Source organism: Sarcophilus harrisii, chromosome 2 (genome assembly GCF_902635505.1).
Source record: "Sarcophilus harrisii chromosome 2, mSarHar1.11, whole genome shotgun sequence".
Classification (NCBI taxonomy): domain Eukaryota; kingdom Metazoa; phylum Chordata; class Mammalia; order Dasyuromorphia; family Dasyuridae; genus Sarcophilus; species Sarcophilus harrisii.
In genome coordinates, this window is record NC_045427.1 from 624,832,228 (window position 1) to 624,839,137 (window position 6,910).

The window sequence follows — 6,910 nt, forward strand, 5'->3', positions numbered from 1 at the left end:
GCTAAAGCAGTTGTTCTCCTAAGATGTTCAGCATTAATGAAGTGCAAATACTTCTAGGCCAACTCTGTGAAACCAAAAAGCAACAAGGGCAGTTGGGGTTGGAAGGCAACCTCCACTTTAGAAACTTGTATCTCCTAGACAGTGTGATGGTCTGATGACAGTGTAGGAGAAGGTTGAAGGATGTTCCATTGATGAGGGTTGCCGAATGCAGCTGGGTTGGCCAGACATGTCCCAGACTGGACTGATGCTGCTGAGAGAAAGAGCTTCCATATACCTGGTGAGTACAGTAGCAGAGGGGCAGGAACCCTGCAAGCTTTGGACACCAACACTAGAGAATCCCTGCTTTTAGTCACAGGAAAGAGAAGTTAGCTGTGGTTTGCAGCCAGCAGAGGGAGGAAAATCAGAAGCGGGACAGTATGACAGGAGGCTTTAACTTTGGCTCAGAGTGTTGAGGAGAACTCAAGGTTGATTTCTAGAACAGACCTCAGAAAGTAATAGAAAAAAGGATCTGAAGTTCGGGGCATTATTCTCCATATCTTGGTACTAAAACTTGATCACAACAATCCTGCCAAAAATAAAATAAAATGTAATATAAATAAATCTGAGCAAGTGAAGGACTAAATGGATAGCTACTATGGGACTAGGGCAGATCACGGTTGATATTTAATGGAAAATAATGGAGCTAAAGAAGAAAAGCCATTTTCTCCCCAATGGTCCCAAGCCCAAAATGATTTCTTAAAAGGACTTAAAAGAATCAAGTAAGAGAGACAAAAGAAAAATTAGAAAGAATAAGAGAAATCCAAGAAAATTATGAAAAGTCAATCCACTTGAAATAGGAAACCAGAAACACAAAGACATAATAAAACAACAAATAAAAATATATATAAAAAAGAAGAAAATGTGAAATATCTCCTTAAAAAAACAACTATCAGGAAAAGAGATTGAGGAGAAATAATATAATAGACTACCTGAAAATTATGATTAAAAAAAGAATTTTTATACATTATAAAATTTATCAAGAAAAGTTCCTCTAAAATTTTAGAACAAGAATGCAGAGTAGAAATGGGAGGGGAGAGGGAAGTCCACTAATCACTTTCTCAAAAGAGATCCCAGAAGAAAAACTTACAGGAACCAAATTTCAAAGCTCCCAGGTTAAGGAGAAAAATTGGAAGCAACAAGGAAAAAAATAAATATCATGGAGCTACAATAAGGATATTAACAAGTTCTAGCTGCTACTATATTGAAGGAACATAGATCTATAGTTCCTAGAGTAAGAAGCCAAGGTAACTACTAAGAGTTACTTACCGAGCAAAGTTAAGCATAATCCTGAATGAATAAAAAGAACATTTAATGAACTGAAAGATTTTCAGGTATTTGTGACAAAGACAGCAAATCTTAAACGGAAAGTTGGCACATAATATCCAGAAGAAATATAAATATGAAGTAGCAATTTTAAGGGATAAGATCAAATTATTTACTTCTTATATGTAAAAATTTCATTTCTTTTATGCCTGTATCTTTATTTGGCCACTTTGAAAGAAAAGTTTGGACTGAGATGAGTAGAATGGGAAGATTCGCTGCAAAAAACAATAAAACAAAGTTTTGTAGGGAGAAATAAAAAGGAGCTATCAACTCATACAAATGAGGTAAAGAAATGGAAAGTTTGATAGAGAAGACCTTAGGAGGACTACTACTACTGAAATTTAATTGTGTTGGAAACAGGTTAAATAGGAAACAACATGTGTGTGTGAGTGTGTGTGTGTGTGTGTGTGTGTGTGTAAAAGTCTAAATTCAGAAAGAAATAAGAGGACAAGGGGATCAGTTTGGGAACGAGGATAAAAGGTAGATTCTTGGAGAGGTAGATAGTTAAGGAATAGGAAAACAAGTTAATGGACAGAAGTAAAATAGAGAAATGAGGAGCCATAGCTATAGAGTGAGAAGGATAGTGACATAAAATAAGGAAGAAAAAGAAAAAGAAGTTGTTACAACTTAGAAAGTGAATTGCATGAATTTACCCCAAATGAAAATAGATAGTAGATTAAAATATTGTATTCAAAAATATGTTGCTTTTGAGAAATATTATAGAACTGAGAGATACAAACAAATATAAAATAAAAATAAGGAGTAAAATTTATTTTGTAAAAAAGTCGGGAAGGTAATCATGGTCTCAGACAAAGTTAAAGTTAAACTAGATTTAATCAGAAGAAAACAATAAGGAAGCTACACTATGTATCAGCCACATTAGTTAGTAGTATTTTAACTATTTAAAATCACTAGATGCTACAAAGTTGGAATATTACTTTGGTGTAGAAAATGATGAGCTGGTGGACTGATAAAAAGAATTGAACTTATTAAGGAAAATTCTATCCATCTTCAGAGAAACAGGACAATTGGAAATAAGAATATATGCATAAATTTATATATATATATATGTATATATGTGTGTATGATTATAGCTATTTGTATGTATACTTATATTTATGTAAACATATATATGTGTATGTGTGTGTGTGTGTGTGTATCTGCACTTTATTGTAGCCTCCTTGTAAGGGGAAGGCTGAAAAAAGAAAAAATTAGATAGTAGAGAACCTGCTATCTACAGGAAGCAAAGATGAAAAGTTCTAAACAGTGTCTATATAGGCTGTTTTGAAATAGAATTTCATTGCTTTATATTTCTTATGTTCTGCAGTGCACATGACAATGACTTTTAAAAGTTTTTATATTAAGATTAAAATAATTTTTTTTAAAAGAAGGGAAAAAGCACCTAATAGGTGCCAGGCACTGTACTAAACACTGGAGATAGAAAAAAGGCAAAAGACAGCCCCAGCCCTCAAATCTAAATAATTAATAAGAAGAGTAAAAATTAAAACAACTCTAGACTTCAAGCCACCTTCTCAAGTAAAAATTGAACAAAGGAAAAGAACAATGGATAGGGTAGTAGAAATAAGAACACAAAATTACTTTGGTGGGAACTATGTGGCCAAACAATTCTGGAAAAATGCTTTGAAACAAACCCAGTAAAACAACTATTTTTGACCATACTCCACTTTGCCCATTTCCCCAAACATCAGAAGCATGGAAAAATCTAAATGTCCCAAAAATATTTATATACTTTTTGTCATAACAAAAACCTGCAAATTGGATATCCATCAATTTTGAGGAAGGCTGGAATAAATTGTATATATTACAATTAATTATTACCCAAAAAATGAAACCAAAATTATGAACCTAATTAAGAAAAATAAACAGAAACAAAACAATTTCTAAAATGGATAAAAACCTTGAAAAGGAAAAAAAACTTTAATCATTCAAACCATTAAAACTCCAGAAAAAATTAATTGGCAAACATGGTCTCCACCTTTGAAAAAATATCCTGAAATTAAAGGTTAGAACACCCAAAGACATGCTTTCCCTTGATTTATATTTATACACCACCCAAAGAAACATTAAAAAAAAGGATAAAAAAAAGAGGGAAAAAGAAAAGGAATAATATTAAAAAAAATAAAGAAAAAAAAAAAATTTTAAAAACCATAAAGAAAAACAGAAAAGGGGCTCCAAGAAAAACCAATAAACACAAAGTTGAAGTCTATTTCATTAAAATTTTTTTAAAAAAATTAAGCTTTATATAATATGATCCATGGTTTGTTGATATATTTAAATTCATAATAATTTATTTTAAAATATAGAAAAAATTATTATCATTATGGTTGGGAAATTATATCTAGTTGTTTGAGAAAATGGAATGAGAACTGGCCTTCATGTCAAAAGAGAATTGGGTTTAATTTGTTGGTTGTGTAGCCATGGTTTCATGATTTCATGTCTTGATATTATCATTTATAAAACAGGAACAATACTAATAATTATACTTATTACCCAGAGCCATTATGAGGCTGAAGTCAGAGATCTCAAATGCAATGACCTGAAAAAAATCTTCCTAGTATGGTCAGAACCAGATTTAAACATAATTGTGATTTGCTTAATAACATAAAAAAATAAACATATACTTTTAAGGAATATTATATCTACCTTATATAAGGTAGATATAATATACCCTATATATAAGATAATATAATATATATAAGGTATATAATAATAAGGTAATATTATATACCTAGATGATGTTAATTATGATTTCCAAGTCATGATGCGGTCTGTCGAGATCCACTCATATATGGATTTGACATCACCTATATGTGATGGGCTAATGAAGGAGCTCCCCTGATCAATTTGACAAGTATACAGGATAGGATGGTAAGCCTTCTGAGGGGACTTTTGAAAGCATTTTCCTATAGATGGTATAGATAGTCTATTCCCTGAGACTAAAGACATTTTCTGGAAAAGTCTTAGTGACTAGCATTATCCATATATTTATCTACTAGCATAGCGATGGATTTGAAGCATCCATTCCTCAGAAGGAAGGATGTCAATGCTGCAAGATGAATTTGTTTGCTCATACTCTTGGAAAGACATTGGGAGGACTTATCCTTCATAATAGGAGAACTAGGTAGCACAGGAGTCAGAAAGATTCATCTTGATGAATTCAGATTTGGCCTTAGGCACTTACTAGCTTCACCCTGTTTGCCTTAGTTTCCTCATGTATAAAATGTATAAAATGAATTGGCAAAGGAAATGACAAAATCTTCCAGTGCAGAAAATCCCAAAAAAGATCAGGAAGAGCCGGATGAGTCTAAAATGTCTAAAATGAATAAAAACAACATCCTTCATAATGACCTACCTATAAAATAGAGTTTTTATCAATGCCCCCAGTGTTCCTTGCCTTTTTCCTTTTGCTTTTCTTCCACAGAGACCCTGAGGGTATTTCAGGTGGGGAGAGGAGTGAAGGAGAAGTGGCCTGGTTTAGCTTTCCAAAAATATGTCTGACATGCTTCAGAACCCTAAGACAAGCCCATCAAGTAAACATTGTCTCCTTTTTACAAATTGTGAAGCTGAGATCATAGCAGTTAAATGACTCATTTTAAGCCACCACATATAGCAGAGGCAAGATGAGAACCTACTGCTTGTGGTGACCAATTCAACTTGTATGTAAGTAGAAATCTGAAGCCCTCCACTGATGAGAAACTCCCTCCCTCCTAAGAAAGCCCACATCACTTCTGAAGAACTCTCTCTGTTTTTACATCTTTCTTGCTTTAAGCCTAATTTTTTCTTTCCACAGTTTGTTTCCATTGTTTCTGTTTCTGCCTTCTGAGTCCAAACTGAATCCTTCTACTGTATGACAGTTATTTATACACTTGAAGATAACTGCCATCTTTTTCTACCAAGCCTTCTCTTTCTTTGGCTGAAAAGCCTCAAAGATTGTTACTTTCCTCCCCAGACTGCCCCCTCCCCTCAGTATCTTTAAGCATTTCAATTCCTTCCTAAACTGTGACATCCAGGACTAAATTCCAAGAAATGGCCTAACCAAGGCAGAGAATATTGGGATTGTCACTTCCTCACACCTGGAAATTTTGCTTCAAGTAAACTGAATAAGTAAAATTATCTTCCCAAAAGTCACACAGTTTCTCCTTTGAATCTTGTGATTCTACAAAACATTCTCATATTAATTTCTACTCTTTATTAATAACAGCATCAACAACTACCACAAGGAATCACGTTTACATTTCTCTTTGATGTCTATGAAGTCCATTCTTCACAACAACTTTGTAAAGTAGGTGATGCAAGTGCTATAATTCCTATTTTACAAATGAGGAAACTAAGGCTCAGAGGGACTGGGTAACTTGCCCTTAGTAAGATATATAGAATTTGAACTCAGATCTCGTGAGTCCAAGTTCAGTTGTCATGCTACAATGCTAACTCCCATTGAGTTTACTCTCTAACTTCTGAAAGAGGTGAAAAATCTCACACAGAACCCCCCAAGGACAGAATGATTTTCTACACAAAGAAGTAAACACAAAAAGCTCCTTCACGATAGCATAGCTAATGACTAAGCAGACTGCACAGAACGACTTACCATTGTGCTTAATGAAAGCTGACTTGCACAAACAGATGTTCCCCAGAGAATCCAGCCCAGCAGAATTGAGTTGAGAACTATATGGAATAATGTGAGAGACACAATGGTAATGAGACCAGAGGCAATCTAAAACTTTTCATTGGTGGGCAGCCCCAGGAGGCCCATGGCCAACCCAATAAACAGCTAGAAAAGGAAGAATGAAAGTCCTTGATTGTTGCAGAAATCTTACAAGCTATTATCTTTATGAGAAAAATGCAGTGTTTCATTCCCCTTTATCTGCTGTTCTTCCCTGGGTGCTGTGACTCAGAGATTATGTCTCAACTCTTCATTCTCAAAAGTGTTATATACTATCATTTCAGCCTACTGAAAGCAAGGAAGATCAAATCCAAAAACTATCCTCTTAGTATTAGTCCCTTCCTTCTGTTGTACATCTCTAAATTAATTTCACATGACTATTGATACCTTTTATTTCTTGGAAAACTGCCTGTTTATGTCCTTTGGTCATTTGTTAATTGGAGAATGACTTATACTTTTATAATATATATATATATATATATATTTGTATATACATGTGTATATACATATATATATATATATACTATGTACAGATGACATAGACATAAAAAGAACACATACATAGAAACACAGGACATATGTTAATCACATACATACACATATGTATATACATATATCCCTATGTCAACCCTCTCCTGTGAAAGTCACTGCTTTCAAGAAGTTCATAGTCTAAAGGAAGAGACAATATGCAAGCAATTATGTATGAACAAGATAAATAGACATATACGAAATGTAATAAATAAAAGAGGTAATACATATAGTTATATTCTATATAATATTAAATTGTATGTTATGTTATATAAAAGCATATATAATGTTAAACATATATATTATATATGAATTAAAAACAGATTTCTTCAAGGCTTA

The 6,910-nt window shown here is 33.3% G+C and overlaps 1 long non-coding RNA gene across 1 annotated transcript in view; it reads right to left on the reverse strand.

Moving 5' to 3' along the window:
* The window catches only part of LOC116421965, a 28,828-nt gene extending 22,635 nt beyond the window's left edge, over positions 1–6,193 (reverse strand). The window contains exon 1 of the long non-coding RNA XR_004232561.1: positions 5,969–6,193. This is a non-coding gene — a long non-coding RNA (uncharacterized LOC116421965). The remainder of the gene's footprint in view (positions 1–5,968) is intronic.
* Between the last annotated feature and the right edge of the window lie 717 nt (positions 6,194–6,910).